Genomic DNA, 26,135 nt, shown 5'->3' with positions numbered 1-26,135 from the left:
AGCTTTGTAAGGCAACGCCATTTTTCAGACAAGGAAATGAAGGTAAGGTAGACTTAAGAAATAATAATCATAATACCTCTATCATTTACCAAGTATTAACAACACCTGAGACATTGAATTACTGAATTGGAAAACATTGTCTCACTAAATACAAGCAACAGTCACAGGGATAGGCCCCAATGTTACAAATTAGACATGGAAGTAGAGAAGCATAATAATTTCACCCAAGAGCAAGTAGCAAGGAAATAACTGAGTCGGCATTTGAACCCAAGCCTGTTGGATTCCAAAGTCTCATTCTCTTTTACAAAATTCTCTCATCTCTAAGTCTCTCCCCAAGCACTATATTGCTCAGATATTTAGGAAACGCCAAGAGTAACAACAAGGGCGCAATAGTCAATAACAGTCCTATTTGCTCCACATCAACAGTGGAGTTATTATTATTCAGGTGCCCTCTCCTGAGGCTGGAGGACTACAGTGCTCCTGGAAAATGGGAGCTCTGTAATGAGCTACCATCACTGTCAATGGCCTGATGTTACAGTAAACCCAGGCAGCCCCAGTAGATTCTAGCTCTGTGGCTCCTACCACAGGTGCTGGAATCCATAGTGTGGCCCATTGTAATGAGCTTCAGCCTCCTGCTTCAGTTGTTACAACTGCCCTTGGAGTAAATTGCTTCTCAAGCCTCTATCTTGTTTTCGAGATGTCAGGGAAGACAATGCTCAGCTGTTGTAATATTTGCCAGGGACTCTGGTGCTTGTTGTCATCAGTCATGTTGCTCTTTCCTCAAGCCTGCCCATTCATCTTGAATCACTGAACTCAGCCCTGGCTCTTTGTACCCTTCTTGTGATTTATCTCAGAGATGTTGCCTAACTCTGAGCTGTGAGGATATTTGTTTCTCTAACCAACAATTTTCTGAAAATTCAGTATCTTATGGCAGTGACATTTTTTTTTTTCCTGCTATAGACTCATCATGGAAGAAATGAAGCATCTCCCTCTTTCAGACGAGAGATGCCAGCACCATGTTTCTAAAGGATTAACATCTTGCTGAGGTGGGTGGTGATGCAAGGAGTTGATAACAATGTTTTATATTTCAGAGCAAGTAGAGAATTTGAATCCTGGCTCCACTGCCCTTTGACATTGGGCAAGTTACTGAATCTCCCTGTGCTTCAGGATTCATTCGTTTTTTCATTTGTCAGATGGAGATAATAATAGTATTTACTTCATAGGGTTGTTGTGAGGATTAAATGAGTTAAAACATGGAGAGTGCTAAGAACAGATTTGACTATAATAAGTGCTATGTACTATTTGCTCAATAACCTAAAGAGAAGCCCTATGAAGTATGTCCACCATAAGGAAGGGTGGGATGAGGCTGTGTACTTCAGGGACTAATAAGGTTAGCTTGACTGCATATGATTCTGAAGAATAGAAAGGGGAGAGAGAAAATTATGAGTACTACAGGGGACAGAGACCAGAGTGCCATGTGTGATATAATAAGATATGTTTGCTCTTTGTCCCAAGTTCCTGGCATAAAACTCTTAAAACCCTTGGGATATCTGGTGTGATAAGAGTCTTTTAAATGCTAACGAGATGATTGCTAGTTGAAAATGAAGTTGGTCACCAGGAAAATCAAGCATGATTAGGAGATTAGAGCTTTAAACTCCAGCCCTGAGCACCAAGGAGGGGAGAGGGTCTGGAGTTGAGTTAATTACCAGTGGCCAAAGGATTTAAATCTATCATTCCTGCAGAGTGAAGCCTCCATAAAACTCCCTAAATGACAGGAGTTAGAAAGCTTCTGGGTTGGTGAACACATTGAGGTCCTGGGAGGGCGGTTCACCCAGAGAGAGAATGTAAGCTGCCCAACACACCCCTATCTCATGCCTTGCCCTATGCATCTCTTCCATTTGGCTATTCCTGAGTTGTGTCCTTTAAAATAAACCAATAAGGATAAATACAGTGTTTTCCTGGGTTCTATGAACTGTTCTAGCAAATTGTAGAACCCGAAGATGAGGTCACAGGAACTTTCCATTTATAGCCTATTCTTTAGAAGTACAACCTGGGACTTGCAACTGAAAGTTGCAGTCTTGTGGGACTAAGCCCTTAACTCATACAGGCTTGCTGTTATTTCAGGTAATTAGTGTCAGAATTGAACTGATTTGTGTTGAAAACAGTGCAGACTATGTGAATTCCCACAGGAAGCTGGGCTGTATGGTGCTGGTATAGACCAGACTCTCAGGCATCGTGGCCTGAAAGGCTCCAGAGGTTGAGCTTGGTTTGGAGAGAGTGCAATGACACCAGAGCTGGAATTTCAAACAATCCATGGAGACTTGAGCAAAACAACTACTACACAAGGGCCCGAGAATCTAAGTTCTCCTTCTTTACTCTGGATGATGTAAATCCCTAAGATTTTATGTCATTGAAGGTAGGAGAAAAGAGCCTTTGAAGTTGAAAATTGAGCAATGTTGGATTTTTCATCAATTTTGTTGAGTAGGGGGCAGATCTGGATTTAATTTGATTTATTTAAAACAAACCGAAGGGATATGACCTTTTTTGTTCTCAAATCCTTCAGTTATATTGACCGTTCCTTTTCTTTAATCCCACTACTTTGTAAGTACTAGGGACACCTGTAATGCTTGGACAATTTTGCCAAGCACTGTGGAATTTTGTCATGAGTTGTGGGAAACAGGAAGCAGCCAAGCAGCACCAGAGTATGCCACTGGAAGAGAGCTACTACTTTACACCAAAATTTGCCTTTCTAGTGATATAAAACTTGTGGCAGTGGGATATCTATTGCCTTCCTATCCCCTTTTGATGCAATGAGAGAGAATTCTCATAAAGGGTAAGGACCCTTTAGGAGGAGGGTTTTCCCTTTTGAGAGGGTATTTCTACCATTTGAAAGCATTGAACTTGGCTTCTGGCACACACATCCAATATGGTGGCTTCTGGGTGTTAAAACCCAGCAACTGCAACAACTCATTAGGAGACCACGCTGAGAGTCTATTCAAAGACTGCTCTACCCTGAGGAATTTACTGAAGGTCTTGGAAGAGGTGGGGAATCTCCATTTTCAGAATTGATGGACTTAGATCTAACTGCTTATTAGCTAAAATCATAGATGTTTGTTTCTCTTCAGAATAGCATAATGGTTAAAAGGACAGGATCCGGTACTGAACTACTGGGTTTAAATCCAGGTTTAGTCATTTACTGTCTGTGAGACCTTGAGCAAGTTTTTTTACTTCTTTTATTAAAACATTTAATTGTGGTGAGGATTAAACATACCATGCACTTGTAATTCATAAATACAATGCATTTGTACTAATTCTGGCATATGCTAAGGACTCCAATGTTGGCTATCGTTCTTTTCCTAGTACTATTATCCTCTACCCTGGAGAATTCTTTGTGGTCATGCAGCGATGCATATCTGTAGCCTGGGCCATTGGATTTTGTGGTGTCTACATTGGATATCCACTGGAACATCCCAGCTGGCATTTAAGTTCTGTTCACTGCTAGGGATCAGAAAAGACTAGACATTCTGAGTGGCATGTGGTATGGACTCTAGGGTCTATTTTATTAGAAGGTAGACAAGATTTCTGGAAGATTGGTGAAGAACCACCTGAGACACAAGCTCACTATGGGGAAGAGTCATCACATACAGAGCATGGCTGATCAACAGTAGCCAAGTTGTTGGAAATGAGGGGAAGGGTGATTCCAAATACATTGGGGAACCTATTCTGTTCTTCCCATTCCTCTCTTTTTAAATCCCACAAAAATTTAGGGTCTTTGAGGAAAAGCACTGTTTTCATGGACATCTCTGCTAGATTGTTTGGAATTCTCGAGAAACTCCCCATTGTAATGATTCTCCTTTCTCCCAGGAATAGAGGGTGCTAATGAACTGTGACCAATTTTGCTAAGCAAAGGAGACCTGGGGAATACAGTTGTCCTTAGAGGAATCTGAATGTTTTCACTGTGGGCAGGAAACCTCCATTCCTTTTTTTTTTTTTTTTTTTTGTAATGAGGAGGGCAATCTGGCAGGTTGTGAGGACTGAAGAAAATACAATGGATTGTGCTCATCCTGGGTGGGCTAATTCAATTAAACAAGTCCCTTGCTCCAAAGCTTGCAGGCCTAATGACTTTTCAGGGAGACTGGCCTGGCTGACCTACATTCATATTTCATGATTCTAGTCAAAACTACCAACTTTCAGTTATGCAAGAGAAATAAGTTCTGCAGATCTATGGTACAGCATAGCGCCCACAGCTAATAATACAATAATATATATGTAAAATCTGCTAAGAGGGTAGATCTTATGTTAAGTGTTCTTACCACATGTACAAAAAAATTTACAGAAATAATCATCATCAAAATGGAGGTGGAAGTTTGGGAGGGAATGAGTGTGTTTAATGGTGGTAATGGTTCCACAGGTGTATACATATCTCCAAACTCTTCAGCTTGTAGATATTAAACATATACAGCTTTCTACATGTCAAACAATCTTAACAATGTGGTTTTAAAAATAAAGTAAAACAAAAAAATCTTTGGTGGAATGTTTTCCTCTGTTCTGGTCTGTTTTTTCTTTTTGTTGTTGTTGCTGTTGTTTTGGTGTTTTGTTTTGTTTTTAATGTGGGCATCTTTGCCTCTGGCCCAAGTCCATAATGATACCAGAATCCTCTGAAGACAGCTCTGCATGCCATTTGTTTCTGGCCTGTGTTTCAAATAGAGTTTTACCTCCAGGGATGCAGTGATATGCCCTCCTCCTCCTCCACTCAAACTTCTATTCTGCTCCACCCTGTCCTTTTTCACTCTTTCTTCAAACGAGGTGAGGTTTTGTTCGCCAAGTCTTAAGATAGAGACATTTATCTTAAGGCTAATACACTCCACCCTTCCAAAAAGAATGAGGCCAAGGAACAGTTACTCTTAGAAGAAGAATAGGAAGCTGATGGTATGCACCATATCTGCTCCAGGCGTGGGATCTGCCTTCCATTGAACTCTGGCCTGTTTTCACATTGTGACTGGCCACGGGAACCAGAAACCAAAAGCTGAGTGCAGCATAGATCATTTACAGAAGATTAGCTCACAATACCCCTGGAAATAAAGAGCTCTAATAGGGCTTGGGGTCAGAAAGCATTCACCTTGGTTACCCTCTAGGACTTTGGGTTTTGTCCCAGGCATATTCCTTGATTGTTAATTTTCTAAAATCCAGTAAAATCTCTTGTTCTGGTGACTGATGAATTTCTCTACAGGCCTCCTCCCTAGGAGCTTTTGAGAACTTCCACATATCAAAGCTGTTGAATTATACATTCCTTAAACAAGAATGTTTCAATTTATTGTTGAGTGCCTTGACAGTTGCCCTATTTATCTGATATTGCTAATCTGACTTAATCTAGCTGAACCAAAAGAGGAAAAAAGGCTGCTTGGCGCCACAAAATACAAGGGAACACTCTTCTCTTTCTAACTACAAAGCTTGCTGCTTAATTGTACAAATATTTGTGGGTTTGGCGAAGGTGAGTGCTAATTTGTTGTTTTAGTATAAAACTGGAAAGGTTAGCGGAGTGCTAAGAAAATAGGACCTAAGTGCACATGATGTGCTAAATTCTTAGGAGAAGCTGGGCCCTTGCAGTTAGGCAAGTAGAAGCTTGCAGAAAATCTGAAAGGAAACATTTCTGGTGGTTATCAGGTATACAGCACAGGCAACAAGAAAAACATGCAAGAACCTGTTCTGAGGGTAAAAAGGCATTTTTTTTTTTTCTGTATATAGATATGCCTTCATCTGCTTGTTCACTGCATTTGATTTTTACTTTAGAGATTGGTTAAGGGGTTATAAGGGAGGGAATGATTTAAGGAGTCATAATGTCTCAACCTGGAAATTAGAATACTCAACAATGAGAAATAATCAAATAATTAAAAATTGCAAATATGCCTTTCTTTATGCATCTCTAAAATAGGTCTAGTGTCCCATTAGGAAGATGAATTAGTTAATGACCAGGAAGCACTTAGAGACCTCAGGTGGAAGCTTTATTGCTCTCTTGGATTTATTTGTCTAAATGTTCTGTGTGCTAAGGCAGTGCTTCTCAAACTTTAATGTGCATGCAGATCCCAGGGGGTTCTCATTAAAATGGGGGTTCTGATTCAGCAGGTTTGGGGTGTGGTTTAAGAGTCTGCATTTCTGACAAGTTCCCAATGAGTTCAATGCTGCTGGACCACACTTTGAAGAGCAAGGGTCTAAAGTCTCTGTTTTTCAAAATTGGCTGCACATTAGAATGAGCTGGAGAGTTTTTTAAAAACTTGCCAAAGGTAGGGCACCAAGTTGGCTTGGTCAGTGGAGTATGCAGCTCTTGATCTCAGAGTTGTGAGTTCGAGCCCCATGTTGGGTGTAGATTACTTTAAAAAAGTTTTTTTTTTTTTTTTTCTTTAAAGCAACACTCCCTGAAGGTTCTGATTTAATTAGCCTGGGGCCTCATCCAGATATTGGGATCTTTTAAGCATGTGCCCTGGCCCACCTTTTTCTCCTCACTGAGTCTAATATGTGGCTGTTTTGAGAACCACACTGGTCCCAGGGGCCAGTATGTTGGCCCATTCCAGAAGGCTATTGTAGGGGTTAAATGAGATAATGCAGCAAAGTACATAGCCTAGCCCTGCCATGTGGTGGTCATTCAATAAACCTTGACTGTTATAGGCAGCTTTCTTTAGCTTTCTTTAGACTTCACTGAGGCACAGACAGCATCAGTGCACAGAGTATCAATTGTGGCAGATGTCAAGATAAGCAGCAGGACACAGGAAACTTTGGTCACTCTTAGAGGCAAGTCAAGGCTGCTAGGCAGGTAAAATAAGACAGGAAGAAATGGGGCAGCTGGAAGGTCATGTGTCAGCCTCTGAGGATTATTGGAACTCAAGAGGGAACCGTAAAAGGGTAGTTCACACTGTGGAAAACAGTATGGCAGTGCCTCAAAAAAAATTAAAAATAATGAAATTACCCTATGATCCAGCAATTATACTTTGGGATATATACTCAAAGGAATTGGAAGCAGGATCTGGAAGAGATATTTGTACACCTGTGTTCACAGCACCATTATACATAGTAGCTAAAAAGTGGAAGACACTCAAGTGTCTGTCAGCTGATGAATGAATAAATAAAATATAGATAAATAAAATACACACAATGGAATATTATGCAGCCATAAAAAGGAAAGAAGTTCAGACACATGCTACAAGATAGATGAACCCTGAAGACATTATGCTGGATGAAAGCCAGATACAAAAATTCAAATACTGTATGTTCCACTTAGATGAGGTACTTAGAATGGTTAAATTCATAGGAATAGAAAATAGAAGAGCAATTGTCAGGGGTTAGGGGGAGCGAGAATGGGGAAAGATTGATTAAGTAGAAAGTTCTGTTTTGCAAAATGAAAAGACTTCTGGAGAATGGTTGCACAACAATGTGAATGTACTTAATACCACTGAGCTAAACACTTAAAAAAAGTTAAGATGCTAAAGTTTATGTTATGTGTATTTTACTAAGATTTGAAAAAAATAGTGATCGGAAAAGAACAGGGCTTCAGAATGAGTGGAAGAGGAATCAGGGAAATGCTGGCAGCTGTTGTGAATGGTCCTTTTCTCTAGACTTCTGGGATCTAAGAAGTCCTAGGTCCATGAGGAGGATGTATGTGAAAGCACCTACCACAGGCAAACCTTGAGATACTGTGGGTTCAGTTCCAGACTATTACATAAAGTAAATCTTTCACTAAGGTGAGTCTAATGAATTTTTTGGTTTCTCAGTGCCTGTAAAAGTTATGTTTATATTATACTGTAGTTCATAGAGTTGCAATGGCATATGTCTAAAACAACAATGTAGATACCTTAATTAAAAAATACTTTAATGCTATAAGATTCTAACCATTGTCTGAGTTTTCAATGAGTCCTAATCACTGATCACAGACCACCATTAGAAATCTAAGGATAGTGACAAAGTTTGAGATATTATGAGAATTTTTTAAAAAGATTTTTTTAATTTATTTGACAGAGAGAGAGCACGCACAAGTAGGCAGAGCAGCAAGCAGAGGTAGAGGGAGAAGCAGACTCCCCCTGCTGAGTAGAGAGACCTACGCTGGGCTCCATTCCAGAACCCTGGGACCATGACCTGAGCCGAAGGCAGACACTTAACAGGTGCCCCAAAATATTATAAGAATTACCAAAATGCAACACAAAAACATGAAGTGCTCAAATGCTCTTAGAAAAATGGCACCAAGAGATTTATTACACATGGTGGAGTACAGTGTCTGTGAAGTTTAATAAGGGAAGTGTAATGAAACAAAGTATAATATTTGACTAGTGAAATGATAATTTTATAAGTAGAGTAATAACTGAGAGCTTCCTATGTGCCAAACATTGTACAAATCCTCTCTATTCATTATTTCCATTTATCCTCATTTCAACTGTATGGATTAGGTTGTAGTTCTGGTCCATTTTCCTGATGAGGAAGCTGAGGCTGAGGAAGGGTCAAGCCTTCTGAGAGGGTAAGAACTGGGATTTAAGCCAAAACTAAAACTATGCTCTTTGTTACCAACCACTCTCCAAAGATATTTACTCTTAGTAAATATTCATTTGTTTTTTAATCCCAAAGGCTCACGTTATATATTAGAAAATGAAACCTATTTAGAATCTGCCACAGAGATACTCATAATGAAGTTATCCAGGTATTTGAAAACATTGAATACTTTCCCTGAAAAGAAAAGAAAAAAAAAAGTATTTAGATTGAAATAAGAATGCATTTAGAAGCACTCTGATCTCATAAAAAATCTGGTATGTTGATATATTATATTACTAGAGATATCCTGGATTGAAAAAACAAAACAAAACAAAACAAAAAGCCAGGCAATAGCAAGCACTTCTTGGGTGGACAAAATGACTTCTTGAATTTTGCTTTCATATGTAGATTTATGCAAATTTACAACTGAAAGTGAACTTGAGGTTATTTCTTTTTTGGGGGGAGGGACTGGGAGAAGGAGGGAGAATCTCAAGCAGGCTCCACACCCACTGGGAGCCCAAAGCAGGGCTTGCTCTCACAACCCTGAGATCATGACCTGAGCTGAAATCAAGAGCCCACCACTTAACCAATTGAGCCACCCAGGCGCCCCAGTTATTTTTTTTTAAATGCTTCATTTTAGAAAAAGAAAAGCTACTTGGAAAACCTTATAGGATGATATAAGGATAAATAAATATATATAAACACACATAAATAGGAGAAGCATTGTAATTCTGAAAATAAAAAGAAAAATAAGACAAAGTATATTTGAAAACAGTCTGAGGATATGCCACATGAATTCATGGAATTATTCAAGAGCAAGGTTTCATAAGGGACTATATTACTTCTGTATTCACCTTGTACTATACTTATCGTTGCTAAGCATTTTGCGTATCTTATCACACCTGACCCTCACAGCCACTCCATAAGATAAATATTGTAGTCCCTAATATACAGATGAGAAAACCAAGGCCCAGGGAGGTTGCATGACTTGCCCAAGGTCACACAGCTACTCAGTAGCAGAGTGAGACTTTGGATCCAGGTCTTTTTGACTCTTAAACTCTGTTCCCCAGGAACACTATGCCAGGAAAGAGATGGGACACATATCACCATGGGGAAAGGCAGTGTTTTGACAAGCAGAGCAAATGGAGTGACATCAAGGACATTGGGATGATGTTCCTGTGCTCTTGTCTCACCTTCTCCCATGTTCCCTTCTACTTGCATGACATGCTTGCTGTATTTCTAGTGATTGTTCGGCTACTGGATCATGTCACAGACTATCCCTTTTGAAAATGAGATATTTATGACAGGGTTCAAAAGTGTATCTATATTTATTCTATTATATGAACTGTTTATCAGGCCATTTAAGCTCCAAAAAGCTTCTGAAGTCTGAACATCAAGGAAATGGAACTGTAGATGGACAGGTCAAGAGAGGAAATAACTTTGCAACCTATTTAGGGTTCCTTTTGCTGAGCAAGCCTCAGCAAGAAACTCAGAATTATGAGGTAGTGGGTGTCTAAGAAAATGACCAGATCAAGGAGCATATGAGGCCCAAGAGCCACCCTTCTGCTTCACCATTTACAAAGTGAGTCTTGAGATGATTCTTGATGGAAATAGGAATAAAAAGAAAGCCTTCCTGACATAAGCCATAATGGACAAGACTGGGTGGACAGGAAGGGGCTGGTTTGATTGAAGAAGGGGATCCACATTGGGAGCAGTGAGATTGGGACCTGTAGGATGAGATGAGACTCCTGGCCTAGCTAATGAATCAACAGATAGGAAGACTGGAGGTGGTAATGAGCCACTGCATATTTTAGACCAGAAAAGTGATGGAATCAGGACAGCCATGTGAATGGCTTAAAGGGGAGAAGCAAAACAAAAGGCTTCTGGCACAAGCTCAGGAGCTGATGATCTTCATTGGAGTAGTGATCACTGAAATGGAGCAAAGGAGAGAAACCAGGGGAATATGCCAAAAGACAAATAAGCAAAATTTGGGGATGAATTTAAGCTTGGAGGACTTAAGTCCTTAAACCAATGGACAAGTTAAAAGTTTGGGAGACGAGGTGAGTTCAAATCAAGATTATTGTAAATATGGCTTCCTATTGATAATAATTCAAAGTAGACTCCCTGATTTTAAGTTAAACCATCATCTAAAAAATTCTTTTAAACACTAATCAAATTATTGAATTAAAATAACACTGGCCGGTATGCATAGAGCACTTTATAAATTCCTGAGCGCTGTTATGTATTACTTCATTGAGCTGTAGAAGTTGGGACTTGAATCTATGACTTCTAATTCCATCTCGATTCCATACCGACCTCTTCAATGTGCTTGTTGGGCCTCAATAAAAGTGATTGGAGGATATAAAATGGCCACATTAATCTAAAAGAAGAGTTTCAGCCATGGGTGAGAAGGGGGTATTTGTCTACAAAAATGCCAGCAGCTCTTATCGAGACCTCTTTAAGTAACTATAGGTTGGCAGCTGTTTTTCCTGCAAGTTGAATTTTCTCGGAATTGTAACCACTGTGTGATAGAGTAGGCAGCTTTGTTATCTGCTCTGCCCTTTACGATTTTGGTACTCTTTCTTTAAAATGATACAGAGTACTGGTCAATCCCTAATGTGAGTAATGAATTTCTCTGGGGACAAAAGGTCCTGGTTAATGTGGCTGGCAAATAACTAAGCTAGTATTGGAGTGATAGATCAAATGACCCTGTCCAGGTCAGGCACATGGGGATATGCTATTAAGTTGTCTTCTTTTTAAATAGCTTTATTGAAGTGTAATTTACATACCATAAAACCCACCAGTTGTAAGAATACAACTCATTGATTTTTCATAAATTTATAGTTTCACAACCATCACCATATGCTAGGTATTTTTTTGTTCTTAATTTTTTTTAAGTAATTCTATCCCAACATGAGGCTCAAGCTCATGGCCCCAAGATCAAGAGTCACATGCTCTACCTACTGAGCCAGCCAGGTGTCCCCATATTCTAAGTTGTTAATACTTCTATCGTTCCAAAACATTTTCTCATGACTAGTTCCAATTATTACCTGGGCCCACCCCCAGCCCTAGGCAACCATTGGTCTGCTTTCTATCTGTATCAATTGGCCTCTTCTAGATATTTCATATACATGGAATTATACAGTGTGTAGTCTTTTAACATTTGACTTCTTCCACCTAGCATGGTTTTTGAGGCCCTTCCATGTTGCAGCAAGAATCAATACTTCATTTCTTTTTATTGCTAAGTAACATTCCAATGTATGTATGTATACCATATTTGGCTATCCATCCATCAGTTGTTGGACATGTAGGTTATTTCCAGTTTTTGGTGATTATGAATAATGCTGCAATGAGCATCTGCACACATATCTTTGTGTGGACATATGTTTTCATTTCTCTTGCGTAGATTCCTAGAAGTAGAATTCCTATGAGGTATGGAAAGATTGTTTTTAAGAAACTGCCAAGCTGCTTCTAGAATAGCTGTAACCATTTTAGGTTTCCACTAGCAATGCAGGAAGTTTCCAGTTGCTCCACACACATCCTTCTCAACAGTTGGCCCTTTTTAATAATAAGGTCTTTCTAAGGGGTATATAGTGCTATCTCATTATGTTTTTAATTTGTGTTTCTCTAATGAGTAATGATTATAAGCATATACTTATATGCCTATTTGCCATTCAAATTCTTCTTTGGTGGAATGTCTATCAAACCTTTTACCTGTTTTATAATTGAGTTGTATCTCTTATTATTAAATTATCATAATTCTTAAAATGTTCTGAATAAAGTTCTTTAGTAGATATATGGTTTACAAATATTTTCTCCCAGCCGATAGCTTGTCTTTTCATTGTCTTAATGATACCTTCTTTAAAAAAATTTTTTTTAAATATTTTCTGAAGCACAAAAGTTTTCATGTTTGATAATGTCCAACTTATCAGTTTTTCCTTTTAAGGATCATGCTTTTCTTACAGTAGATAAGAATTCTTTGGTCAACCCAAGGTCACAGAGATTTTCTATATTTTACTCTAGAATTTCTATTGTTTCACTTTCATACTTAAGCCTACAATCCACTTTTGTAGGAGAACGTTTTAAATTCACCTTTTTGCATGTGTATATTTAAAAAAAAAATTATGACAGTTGCCTAAGGGATAAAGAAGCAAACCTGTGTGTATTGGAGTTCAGCAGAATCTGACATCTTGTCAATGTAGTCTGGTGGTCAGGGATAAAAGAATCCCTAAAATTTGAGTCCTAGAAAGTGAGCATGTCTTTGGTGGGGGAAGTGGTTTCTTTACGTGACTTGGGTATAAGCGCAGAGGAGAAGAGGATGGGACTGGAATACGCTGCAAGCGTATCATTTTTCAGGCCAACCACTCAGAATGTGCTAGATGCAGTGACAAGTAGAACTGGCCATCTGGTTTCAGCCTAAAAATGAAGAGTAACTATTTAAATTTACCATCTATACTCACTAGGCATCACCTAGTATATCTACTTGGTCAATAAATAATAACCACTATAAATGCCATTTCTTCTCACAAGGCTGTGTTCATTTGATTACAGGGGTGGTGGGGTGGGGAGGAATGAGAGGACCAGGAGATAAACTGGGTTAAAGTACATGTAAGAGACAAAGTCATTTTGATTAATTTGGAAAATCGAGGATTTTGTGTGAGTTAGTGGAAGAGAGATAATTCCGAGAGGACAGAGACGTTCCAAAATACTTCCCCTTCCTCAGGTATCAGCCACTTTAAGCCATGCAGCAGCCACTAGATTCCCAGCCTCTCTCAAACTAGAGTTTTCATATCTTTCCCAATTACAACAGGAACATTCATAAACAACCACCACAGGGCTAATAAATAACACTTTAACGGAAGATAAACAAATAGTGATGATGATGGGAACAGAGGAAAGGTAATATGCTAGAAGGCTGGCTGCATGCAGATGAAGCAGGAGTAGAAGGATCTGCCCCCCCCAGGTACATGGGGCGAGGTCTCTGTGCTTCTCAGAGGGCAGAGCCAAATCAGTGCAGAACTAAGAAATGATACTGCAATTAATGTTTTAAAATTAATTTCAGGGGGATCCCTGGGTGGCTCAGCGGTTTAGCACCTGCCTTTGGCCCAGGGCACGATCCTGGAGTCCCGGGATCGAGTCCCATGTCCGACTCCCGGCATGGAGCCTGCTTCTCCCTCCTCCTGTGTCTCTGCCTCTCTCTCTCTCTCTCTCTCTCTCTCTCTCTCTCTCTCCCTCTCTCTGTCTATAATAGATGAATAAATAAATCTTTAAAAAAAATTAATTTCAGGGGGACCTGGTGATTCAGTTGGCTAAGCCTCTGCTTTTGGTTCAGGTCATGATCCCAGGGTCCTGGGATCCAGCCCTACATCTGGCTCTTTGCTCAGCAGGGAGCCTGCTTCTCCCTGTGCTTCTGCCCCTCCCCCCTTGCTTGTGCGCTCCCTCTTTTCTCTTTCTCTCTCTCTCTCTCTCTCTTGCTCTTGCTCTCTTTCAAATAAATAAATAAAATCTTTTTAAAAAATAAATTAATTTCAGTTACAAAATAATTCTGTAATATATAAACCTTCAAAAAGACATTATTGCCAATAAAAGTAAAAATGTCCTTTATACCATCTCCATAACTTCCAGAGCCACCCCTTCCCTCTTCAGAAATAACCGATTATTATGGTACTTTTCAGAATTTTTCAATACATTTACATGCATACATGAGTTCCCATGTGGTGTATAAGCGCATTTGGAGCTTTTTAAACATAGGCCATATGACTCACTCTGCACCTTGCTTTTCATTCATTAATATTTATATTATTTATGTATTTGCATTTATATTATATAATATTTTTTTCTTAGAGATCTTTCCACATTAGGACATAGAGAACACCCCATTCTCCTGCTCTAGGCATGGCACCTTGAAATGGTTAAGAATGCGTCCCCTGAGGCCAGACTACGTGGACCCAAATTTCACCTCTGCCCCTGCTCAATCACCTTGTAAGAGTTATTCGGTCCTTCTATGCTTCAGCTTCTGCATCACTAAAATGGGGCTGAGATAGGTCCTATGTCATATTCAAAAGTTAATACATGAAAGCACTTAGAACAGTCTGGTACCTTGTACATTAGCCAAGAAATGTTATTTGTTGTCTTCATTTTATTGGCTACATGCTATATCTATACTACAGTTGTTTCCTTACTGATGTACATTTAGATTGTCAACAAGTTTTGCTATTATCAATAATGAATAAATACTTCATGACTGTCCCTCAATATACTTCCTTATGTATCCATGTGTTTCTGTAGGGTAGATACAAAAAGCACAGTTCCACAGATGGAATTACACATGTAAGATGTAGCAGTAATGCCAAATTGACTTCCAATTTATACTTCTGTCCATGAAGTACCCATTTCTCTACACTCCTGCTGTCAATTAGTGTTTTAAATATTCATCCCCTTAAAGAACAAAAAATAATTTTGCTTTAATGTTTTTATTTAATTTTATTAAGTTTTTGGGGTGCCTACATGGCTCAGTCAGTTGTGCATCTGCCTTCAGCTCAGGTCATGATCCCAGGCTCCTGGGATCAAGCCTTGCATTGGGCTCTCGATTTGGAGGGGAGCCTGCTTCTCCCTTTCAGCCCCTCCTCCCTGCTCGTGTTCTCTCTCTCTCTCTCTCTCAAATAAATAAATAAATAAATAATCTTTTTTAAAAAATTAAAAAAAATTTTAAGTTTTAATTTTAATTCCAGTATGTTTTCATTTGAATTTCTGAAATTATTAATGGAGATAAAAGATTTTCACATATTTATTGGTCAGTGAGAAATCCTCCTAGGTGAATTCCCTCCATCGTAATCTTTGGCCATTTTATAATGAGTCGTTTGATTTGTAGAGCTTCTATATAAGTTCTGCATGCTAATACTTGGTTTGTATGGCAAATATGCTTCCCCCAGTTGGAGTATTAATTTATTAAAGTACTCCAAGGAAATCTTAACCCATCATCAGCTACTCCTAATGGGATCCCAGGAGAATTAAACCACACAGAAGCCTCGCTGGTCATGTTCAGACCACAGCTCTATGAAAGATGACATGGATGAACCAGGTGCTGTGGACACGGTTCAGAAAAGAATTTGTAGAGCAGACAACGTTCATCCTCCACTGGTTCAGACCTAAGTGGTGCTAAGAGTCTCTGAATTTTGTTAATCAGATTACTTGTATGCCCTGAACTATCATGGGGTTCCAGGTGAGGAGGTGGTGACCTGCAAGCCCTTGGGATGAAGCATGATGAGCTCTGGCATAATGATGTGAGAGATGGCAAATGAGAATAAACTGCCATAAAACTCTTCTGGGACCTTGTTACTCCAAGTAGCATCATCATCATCACCAGGAGCTGCTAGAAAAGCAGAATCTTGGCCCCTGCCTCAGACCTATGGAATCAGAGTCTACATTTTAGTAAGATTCCCAGGTGATTTGTGATATTATGGTTGAAGAAACACTGCTCTAAGCCTGCTCAAAGGGCCAGAATTGTCAATTGGGTGGATGGAGTTTCATATACCATCTGTAATGAGTTGAATGGTGGCCCCTCAGAATTCGTATGTTGAAGTCTTAACCTCCACTACACAGGAATGTGGCCTTATATGGAAATAGGATTGTTTCAGATAGAATTTGTTAAGATGGAGTCATACTGGAGTAAGACAGGCCCTTTAGCCAATGTGACTGGAGCCCTTTTAAAAGGGGGCATTTGGACACAGACTCTTACACAGGAGGACACCATGTGAAGGTGAAGGCAGAAATCAGGGTGATGCAGCAGAAGCCAAGGGACACCGAAGATTGCCAGCAACACACCAGAATCTAGGAGAGGGGCCCGGAACAGATCCTCCCTCATGGCCCCATCAACAGTTCCATCTCAGACTTCTAGCCTCCAGAACCACCAAACAATAAAATCCTGTTGGTTAAGCCACCTGGTCTGCACTTGTTAGAGGAGCCCTAGCAAACAAAGATACTATCCCTGAGGATGGAGGGCCTGGGCATGTGGTGCCCTAGAAAAGACACCCTCACATCTGTCTTCTGGATAACACAAAAACTTAGGGGGAATAGATAGGCCACAAGATGCCACCTCCCTCTCAGGCCCTCATAGTCCCTCCATCAGCACCTCCTGCAGGCTCTTCACTTTTCTTTGCAGGGTCAGGTGATGCCTCCAAGGCTTTTAGCTGTCCAGCACTTGCTCGCACTAAAGAGTGCATTTAGATTTCCATGCCTTTAAATAGAAGTGGGAAGAGGTTGGGTACAGAGAAAGGCTGGCTGATGAACAAACCCCATTATCTTTGCTTAGGTGTTTTTACTCAAGTCTTTTAATGAGTGGGCTATGTAGAGGCAGTTTGCCCTGGTGAAATTAAAAAGAAAAAAATACCTTTGAAAAGTATCCATTTGGAAGCAGTGAGGTCCACAACTCACAGCCCGTTTAAGCAGAGTCTGTGGTCTTTGTTGAGATCACAGGGTAGAAAGATCATCGTCTTTGGATGAGTTAGTTATTTCTGGAAATGGACAGTACCTGGGAAACAAGATACTTTTGACACTGACTGCCTTTCCCTGAGGTTTGTCTCTATGCATCTGAATATAAACTTTCATTTGCCCTATATATTCTTTTAGGGTAATGCCTGATTCTTTTCAGATGCAATTTTTTTCTAATAATAACAGCTAATGTTTATTGAGTAGTTAAAGATGGTAAGCTCAGAGCTCATACTTGACACATGCATTGTTACACTTAATCTTCATTATACCCATTTGAAATAGGTGATGTGGTTATCTCCATTGCCCAGCTCAAGACATGGGGGCACAGAGAAGTTAACTCAGTTACCCACACAGAGCTGATAAGGTGTGAGGTGTAATCTTGCCAGTCACCTCCAATGGCAAATATACAGTAACAGGTCTATGACATACATTATTACATATGATTCCAAAAGATCTTTTGTCACTGGCACTGCATGGAGATGGATGGCATGAGGAGGAGAGTAATGGAAGGTAGAAGGGATGGGATGATGAGCTCTTGCTCTGGAGATAGTCAGTTGCAAAGGCTAAACCAAACCAAAAGATCAAATCCATTCACCAACAGTGCCTTCAGCAAGAAGTACATTCACCAAGCCTGCATCTGAGGACCATACTTCGAGAATTACTGGGCTAATACTTAAAAGTGCAGTTCCTAAAGTTGCAAGGAGATAAATTCAGTCCCAGCCTTGCTGTAGACCAGCTGTGGGACCTTGAGCAAGGTTTTAGCCCTCATCCTTCTGTTTTCTTCAGTATAAGATGGGCTAAACATGGTACCTGATCTCTTGTTATTTTTGTGAGGCATGAACAAGGTAAGGCATATTTTAAAAATTAGCAGAAGACCTGGTACTTTTTCAGTGTTCAACAGATGTTAGCTGCCACTACTATCACCACCACCATCAACCCACTTTTTATTCCTATACAGATGGTTTAGTCTCATACCTCTGTTCTTTGACCTTTTTATATTACTGTGTGGAAAAAAAAAAAAAGATCTTCACAATACGTTCTATGTTGTAGGTTTGTTGTCAGGATTAAATGACTTGCTCTGTACAAAGAATTGAGCACCATGCCTCATACATAGTCAGAATTCCCTATTTTTAATTCCTCTTCTTGCTATCAAATATGCATAGTACTAATGGTTCAATATGCATTTCGTCATTTCATCCTCATGGTAAATGCTGCAAGGTGGAAGGTGTTAGAATAACCTTATAAAGGATGAAACTAAAGCATTAAAGGCTAAGTTACTTGCTCAAGACCACTTGGTAATTGAGCTGAAGTTTAAACACAGATCTATGTGACCCTACAAATACTGCCCCTTTATACTATGTCACACTCTTGCCCAACTTCATAATTCACTCCAGAATGGAGTGAGCCCACCTGGATAGGGGAAAGTGCTAAGAAAGAGCAAAAATTTTTGATTCAGAAATGAAGGTTTAGAAACGTAGTTTCACTCAATGGTCCGGGAAATAAATCAAAGCTTGTTGCTATGATAAATCCCTTCACTTTTGAGACAATCAAAGTGACTTGCAGCTTGTAAAAATTCACTCAGAAAGAAAACAGAACAGCCACGAGCGAGGCTCATACATATTTTCCGCATCACCAGCTGAAAAACGTTCATCTGACTCCGGGCTCTACACCTCGTTCCCTTGCTGGGTCATCGTCTATCCACACAGCCAGACATGGGAATGTTGAAATAATAGTTATAATAATTTGAAACTGTCATATGCGATGTCACAATGTTTGACTCAGATTTCCCTGAAGGAAGAGGTACGTAAGGATAATCTAGGCCCCTGCTTCGAATCCACCTGAGTTAAGTCTAAGATGAAAATTATTTTTCTTTCTGTAATTACTGAGACAGTCCCCAAAGATGCTTATTATGTTAAACCGGTACCAAGTGTCAAGGAGTCTTCATCGGTAGCTTTCAAGGTTATCGAGGAGGGAACCACAGGCTTGACCTGGGAGTGGAATCCCTTCCAACTGATGCATGTGGTTAATGTTTGTAGGGAGGAGAAGCCTCCAGCAGTAGAAGATCAAATTTCTATTTACCTGGAGGCAAAAAGCAATCATAAACAGGTGCTCTTGAACGTTCAGCCACTCGGTCTGACTTCTCAACCAAATACCTCTTCAACTACCTCAGGTTCCAGTGAGGAGAAGGCAATTTTAATTCTCTGCTCTGTGATCTCTGGCTCCTTTTAAAAATATAAAATAAAATCTTTTAGGATGACAGAACATGTGTACAGAATGTGGTTGTAGCCAGAAGTTATCCCATAGCTCTGGCCTGTGACCAGTTTGCCTGGGAGGATTTATTTTAAGCTATTCTTATCTGAATTCGTCTGGCTGCGCCAGCATGGGAGCTAATTCTCTGACAATAAGCCTGCTGGGGTGTGTTTGGGTCTCTGTTTGTTTGTTTTGATGTGTACAAAGACTGCAAAATGGATAGCAGCATCGCACTCGGCTCTAAATGAGAGGCACAGGCTGGCACGACGGGGGGAGCTTGACGATATGGGGAATCTGGGTAGCGAACAAACAGGCACTTCAGGGAGAATGTAGGTAGGCACACTCTCTCCCTGCAGGGAGACCCAGAAGTGCAGGGTCTCTTGAGATGAATAGGATGACTGGAATTCAAAATACCAGCCTGTCAAGATTCCTGGGAGGAGACATCCCAAAGTCTCTGACTGAGCGGGCGGGAGGGGAAGCAGAAACGCCAGGCTCTGAGCTGAGGTTGCTGTAAGGAGGCCCCCAACGCAGGGCATGTCGCAGCATTCCCACATCCAGCAGTGGGGGTGGCCCCCTAGCTCACAGTCTTCTCTGTCCCCAGTCTCCAAGGTCAACGTTGATGGAACATCTGCATTCAGTTTCTTCACCTCTGCTCCAGACACTCCCATCTCAGCCACAAACCTTGTCTCCTCAAAACTGCTCCAGTGCCCAGACTTCACTCACTCAAGTTCTCTTCAGCTCCTGTCCACTGAGCACAAAGCTTTTCCTTTTATTTTTCCACTCTTATCACCCCAGTTCTGATCTACCCTCTCTCAGCCTGGACTTTCCTGCTCCCTTGTTATTTCCAAAAACCCTCTTGTTTTTGGAAGCGCTGTGGTCTGTGCAAGCTTAGGAGGTCAAGATATTGATACTGGGCTGACACAGTCTACCATCCCATCATGCTGTTGGACCACAGGTGGGCTGTTAACCTATACCAACATATTTGTATTGCTCTTGAATCGACTCTGCCAATTCCCCACAGTGCTTTGTTCCAAACTTTGTGTGTCTCTCATACTCCCACATCAGCCCCTGGCTCTTCATTAGAGAGAAATAACCTGAGTACTTAGTCGGCCTTGCCAAAGACTAGGAGCATACAATATAAGAATCTCGGTCTCTCTCCTCCTGACCTCAAAATCACTCTACTCTCAGCTTCCCTTTGCCCTTATTTCAGAGGAAGAGATATTTCCCTTTTTTTTTTTTTTTTTTTTTTTTTTGCCAAACTCACTCAACCATATCCTATGACTGGATCCTATCCCTTACAATTTTAGCTATTATTTATCTCATCTCCCATTACTCTGTTGGGTCAAACTCTTCTTGCTAATTCCTGCACATGCTTGGATCTGCCATACATTTTAAAAAGCAAAATCTTTCCTTCACCCTATCACCACCTTAAATAACCAACTTTTTTTGGCCCTTTGAGATCTTTCAACACATACATACTCCCTCTCAATCTCTCTTCTTTTCGCATCCGAATTCTATTTTTCTCCCAACCACAACGATTTGCTCAAAGATGACCAATGAAAATGACAAACCCAAGGGCTGCTGCTTATGTGGTCTGTGGGATGTCCACCATCTTGTTTCTTCTGTCTTTTTAATTGGTTAAACTTTCAGTGTGGCTTTACTCAAGGTTCTACCTTCAATTCTTCTCCCTTCTCTCTCTATGCTGTCAACGATCATATCCACTTTTCTGGTTCACCATTCAGAGAACTCCTCAGATGGGCTCTAACCTTTCTTCCAAGCTCCACCTTACAAATACAACTTTCAGGAGGGTCTTAGATGAATAATACTGGCAAAAATAACAGCCACGATATATTCAGTACCTACATGTTTCAGAGTACTAGGTTGTTCATTCAAATTGTCTTATTTTGTTTCTACAACTTATTTCCACAACTTTACACATAGATAGTATTGTTCACTCCTTACATATGAGAGGCTCAGGGAGGTTAAATAACTTGCTCAAGATCATATATTTTATTGCTCCAAGTCTTGGTACTTGGACCCTGATTCTGGAAAAAGGATTGTGCTAAGGATTAGAGGAGTAGAAATCTCTTCCATGTTTTGGCATTAACTGGGTCTGTGTTTTGAATGCATCGCTTAGCCTTACTGGGCCATTATTCTCTTATCTGTAAAATGAGAGTAAAAGATCCCACCAGTGTTATCCAACATTAAATTTCCAAATTTTTATAATTCTAAGATCATGCTGTGTATCTTTGGCACCTCAAATTCAGTAAGACTAAAACAGTTACTTGATTACATTTGTTTAAATCTATTGTACTCCATTTGGACTTAGTTCACAATTATGGACAAGTTCCTCTACAAAGGTTTCCTTTGCTAGATGTAGGATTTGCTATGCCAAAGACTATTGTTGCAATAGAAATAGAAAAAAAAAAAAGGGGGATCCCTGGGAGGTTCAGCAGTTTAGCGCCTACCTTTGACCCAGGGTGTGATCCTGGAGTCCCAGGACGGAGTCCCACAACAGGCTTCCTGCATGGAGCCTGCTTCTCCCTCTGCCTGTGTCTCTGCCTCTCTCTCTCTCTCTGTGTCTCTCATTAATAAATAAATAAATAATAATAATAATAATAATAAATAAATAAAATCTTAAAAAAAAGAAATAGAAAAAAAATTCAGTTGTCATTTTTTAACAGGATGATCACTTCTCTAACCATCTGCAAATAGTGAATTTGGAATATTTTAAATAAGGTGTTTGAAAGTAGTTCATTAGTGCTTTATAAAATGTTATTTATGATGATGGATGCTACATAGACCTTTTGTGGTAATCATTTCATAATATATATAAATATTGAATTGTTATATTGTATACCTGAAACTAATAGAATATTATGTGTCAATTATATCTAAATAAAATGAAATGGCATTTAAAAACAATATAATGGTTTCAAAAACTTTTACCTTTAAGTCAGTCTGTGTGATATCGTAGAAGATAAAATGATCATTGAAAAGCACATAAAATCACGCAGAATAAATCACTTCATAACCAATCAGGACCTACTAAATCAAGTGTTTGAGATTTTTAATAATGTCTACCTTTTTTTTCTCTTCATAAAGTTAATACAAACTTTTTTAAAAAAACCTAGAAACTATAGGTAAGAAAAAATAATTCATAAACCTACATCCCAAGGACATCAATTATTAATATTTTTGTGTGTAATTGTCCAGTTTATTTTTCCTAAACATTTTTTTTCAAAAAAGTGAAATCCTATTCCAAAAACTGTTTCTAATTGGATTTTTAATTTTAAAATATGTCTTAAACATCTTTCTATAATGTCACATACTTTTATTCAACCTCCTTCTTGAATTGATGACAATAATTTGGAGTCAGAATGTATTATAATGTATTTAACCAATCTCCTGACATTGGCTATCTAATCTATTCCAAATTTACCCTTCAAAGTAATGTTCATTGAAAGCCATGGATATATATCTTTGCACAAATCCTTGAATATTTTGGATGCATTCCTAAATATAGAATTGGAATGTCAAAGAGTTTGCAAGTTTTAAAAATCTTTGGCATCATTGCTACCAGACTGTTTCCAAAAAGATTGCCCTCATGCATTGCCCACCATCAGGACAGGAAATTTCCTGGTTTCTTACACTTTCACCAGTGCCTCATATTATTAAATGTTTCAATTTTTGCCAAATCCAAAGTTGTTTTAATTTGTGTAAAAAATATTTTGTCCAAATTTATACCATATTCTTCTTCTTTCTTCTTCTTTCTTGTCCTTCTTCTTCTCCTCCTCCTCCTCCTCCTCCTCCTCCTCCTCCTCCTCCTCCTCCTCCTCCTCCTCCTTCTTCTTCTTCTTCTTCTTCTTCTTCTTCTTCTTCTTCTTCTTCTTCTTCTTTTTAGTGTATTCTTTGTAGCTAGAGGAATAGGTCAGAAAAAGATAAAAGCAACCCCAAAGAGTCTGCAAAACTGTTACTGACATGGAGTAAAATTTATTTCTTTTTTTTTTTTTTTAATTTTTATTTATTTATGATAGTTACAGAGAGAGAGAGGGAGGCAGAGACACAGGTAGAGGGAGAAGCAGGCTCCATGCACCAGGAGCCCGATGTGGGATTCGATCCTGGGTCTCCAGGATCGCGCCCTGGGCCAAAGGCAGGCGCCAAACCACTGCGCCACCCAGGGATCCCTAAAATTTATTTCTTGAAGCAGTGGAATGGACCAAAACAAATAAAGCAAAACACACACATACATGCACACACACATGCACACTCCAAAATCCAAACCAGAAACCAGAAAAGAATATGTTGATCACTGGAGAAATTATGTCTCTTGGGGAAAAATATTTCCTAATGATTCTATGTGAAACAGAAAGATAGTCACACTATATATGAAAATGCTGATGGAGAGAGGCCTTCAACACAGGAGGCCAGAACTGGACAGCATATTCTGCTAAGAATAAAGCATGTCCTAAATTGTTACAAGGCTTCAACAAAGAAACTCTTGTGTCTCAACAAAACTCTTGGATTCATCATTGGAAAAAAAAAATTCAGCACACCAGTTATTAGAATGAGCATCTTATCAATAATTTAGTTCTAGACAAAAGAGTGGACTTTAAAAGGTTCCTAAGACTTTGGTTTGAATCCTAATGCTGTCACTACCTAGCTGTGTGACCTCTGTTGGGTCACATAAATGTCCAGAGCCTCAATTTCTACTCCAGTGACATAAGGATGATAATATTACCTTGCTTTCCTTGTAGAGTTGTCACAAGATGAGAAATGTGGAAAAGATCTTTGCAAACATTGGGGCTTGAAGACTATAGGGTTAAATATGGTGAGCTTTGAAATCCATAAATTTCACATGACAAAGTTAAAAGGATACCCACAGGATTTTTCAGGTCCAAAATATATCAGTCGGATTTTACAATTCCAAAGTCTGGAAGGGCCACAGGGTCCATTTTTGCAAAATATTTTAATAACTACCAAGATCAAGTAAGCTTAAGTCTTCCTGCTCTCTGGAAAGCTTGACTTTCTTAATCTTGCCTTGGCAAACACATCACAACTTGAAAAACTTGTTGGCTCAAAACCACCTGACTCCATCCCCAGAGCATACAATGTCCTATTTTATTACTGGTGCTTGGCCTAAAATTCCTGAGTCCCTTGATGTTTGTCACTTTTATCTCCTCCCACTCTATCAAATTAACTAAGAAAAAAACCCTTTAATGAAGATATACATAAAGTTCTTAAAAAATCTCATAGAGAGGGTCCTGGGTGGCTCAGTCAGTTAAGGGTCTTCCTTTGTCTCAGGTCATGATCCTGGGGTCCTGGGATTGAGCCCTGAGTCTGGCTCCCTGCTCAGCAGGGAGTCGGCTTCTCCCTCTTCCTCTGTCCCTCTCTGCCCCAGCTCATGTGTGCGCTCTCTTACTTTCTCCCTCTCTCTGTCTCTGGCTTTTGCTCTCACTCTCAAACAAATAAAATCTTTAAAAAAAAATCTTATCAAAACTATACAATTAGCCATGTAGTCCCCCAAAACTCAAAGTCAGAATAAAGTTATAACTTAAACAGCTGAGTATCTTGAGGTGCTAATTTTTATTCTGAAAAATAATTTAAAATAGGACTTGTTTACTATTTCACAAAACACAAAGTGAATGTCCATTAATAGTTTTCTTCTCTCATATTCAAATGAAATAATTGATGTTGGAATTACAAACTTGTGGGCAGCCTGGGTGGCTCAGCGGTTTAGTGTCGCCTTCAGCCCAGGGTGTGATCCTGGAGACCTGGGATTGAGTTCCATATCAGGCTCCCTGCATGGAGCCTGCTTCTCCCTCTGCAGCTCTCTCAATCTCTCTGTATGTGTGTGTCTCTCATGAATAAATACATAGAATCTTAAAAAAAAACAAACAAAAAAACAACAAAACAAAACCTGAGCAAGTATTAACAGCACACCAGAAGACCTATTTTCAATAACTTCTGAGTAGTTGACACCACTTTGGTGATGGCTTTGCTGTCAAAATACTGTCTCTGACTTTTTGGTTTCATGCAAGATAAGAAAACAGATCAATTAATTTATTTATCCAGTGTTTATTGTGTAGCAAGTTACTCTTATAGCCACAGGACTATGATGTTAATACAAATAGACAGGATCTTCTCTGCCATGGCCCTTGCATTCTAGTGAAGAAGATTTATTATAAACAAGTAAGACCAGTGTCTGTATGATGCCACAAAATGATGGGTGCTGTGATAGTCAAATCTTATGTGTGCCCAGTTGTTCAGTCAAACGTTAGCCTAGATGTTGATATGATGGTTGATATTGTATTTTGTATTTTAAATTATAACACTTAGAGTCTGTTTGTTTGTTTGTTTTGTTTTTTTATTCAGAGGCGGAGAGAGAGAGAGAGGCAGGCAGAGAAGCAGAGACACAGGCAGAGGGAGAAGCAGGCTCCCGACGTGGGACTCGATCCTGGGTCTCCAGGATCACACCCCGGGGTAAAGGCGGCGCTGAACCACTGTGCCACCCGGGCTGCCCGAGTCTGTTGGTTTTAAATAAAGGAGATTAAATATGATAATGTAGTTGGGATTCATTCAATCTATTGAAGGCCTTTAAGAGCAAAAACTGAGGTTACCTGGACAAGAAGAAATTCCTCCACACTCTGACAGAAATCCTGCCTAACTTTCCAGCCTGCTGATCTGCTATACAGATTTCAAACTTGCCAACCCTTACCACTGCATGAACAAATTCCTCAAAATAAATCTATTCATGTTCATATGCAGAAGGATCCTATTGATTCTGTTTCTCTGGAGAGCCCTTAGTGGGGGCAGGGGGGGGGACATGTACTATGAAGAGAATGAAGCAGGGGGAATGGAGAGATGCTGTGGAAATGGGAGGG

The 26,135-nt window shown here is 39.6% G+C and overlaps 2 long non-coding RNA genes across 3 annotated transcripts in view; one reads left to right on the top strand and one right to left on the bottom strand.

Moving 5' to 3' along the window:
* On the top strand, nt 1-25,795 carry LOC140614084 (uncharacterized). The gene is made up of 3 exons (XR_012014978.1): nt 1-42; nt 961-1,046; nt 25,627-25,795. It is a non-coding gene; the product is annotated as an uncharacterized lncRNA (long non-coding RNA).
* The window catches only part of LOC140614083 (uncharacterized), a 33,992-nt gene continuing 20,362 nt past the window's right edge, over nt 12,506-26,135 (bottom strand). The window contains exons 2-4 of one of the 2 annotated variants that reach the window (XR_012014977.1): nt 19,081-19,223; nt 16,901-17,041; nt 12,506-12,927 (exon numbers count right to left, since the gene is read on the bottom strand). This is a non-coding gene — a long non-coding RNA (uncharacterized lncRNA). Of the gene's footprint in view, nt 12,928-16,549; nt 16,748-16,900; nt 17,042-19,080; nt 19,224-26,135 lie in introns of those variants that run through there. The other variant, XR_012014975.1, reaches the window with a different exon arrangement.

This window comes from Canis lupus, chromosome 22 (genome assembly GCF_048164855.1).
Source record: "Canis lupus baileyi chromosome 22, mCanLup2.hap1, whole genome shotgun sequence".
In the NCBI taxonomy this organism is placed as follows: domain Eukaryota; kingdom Metazoa; phylum Chordata; class Mammalia; order Carnivora; family Canidae; genus Canis; species Canis lupus.
This window is presented reverse-complemented; position numbering and strand designations above follow the sequence as displayed.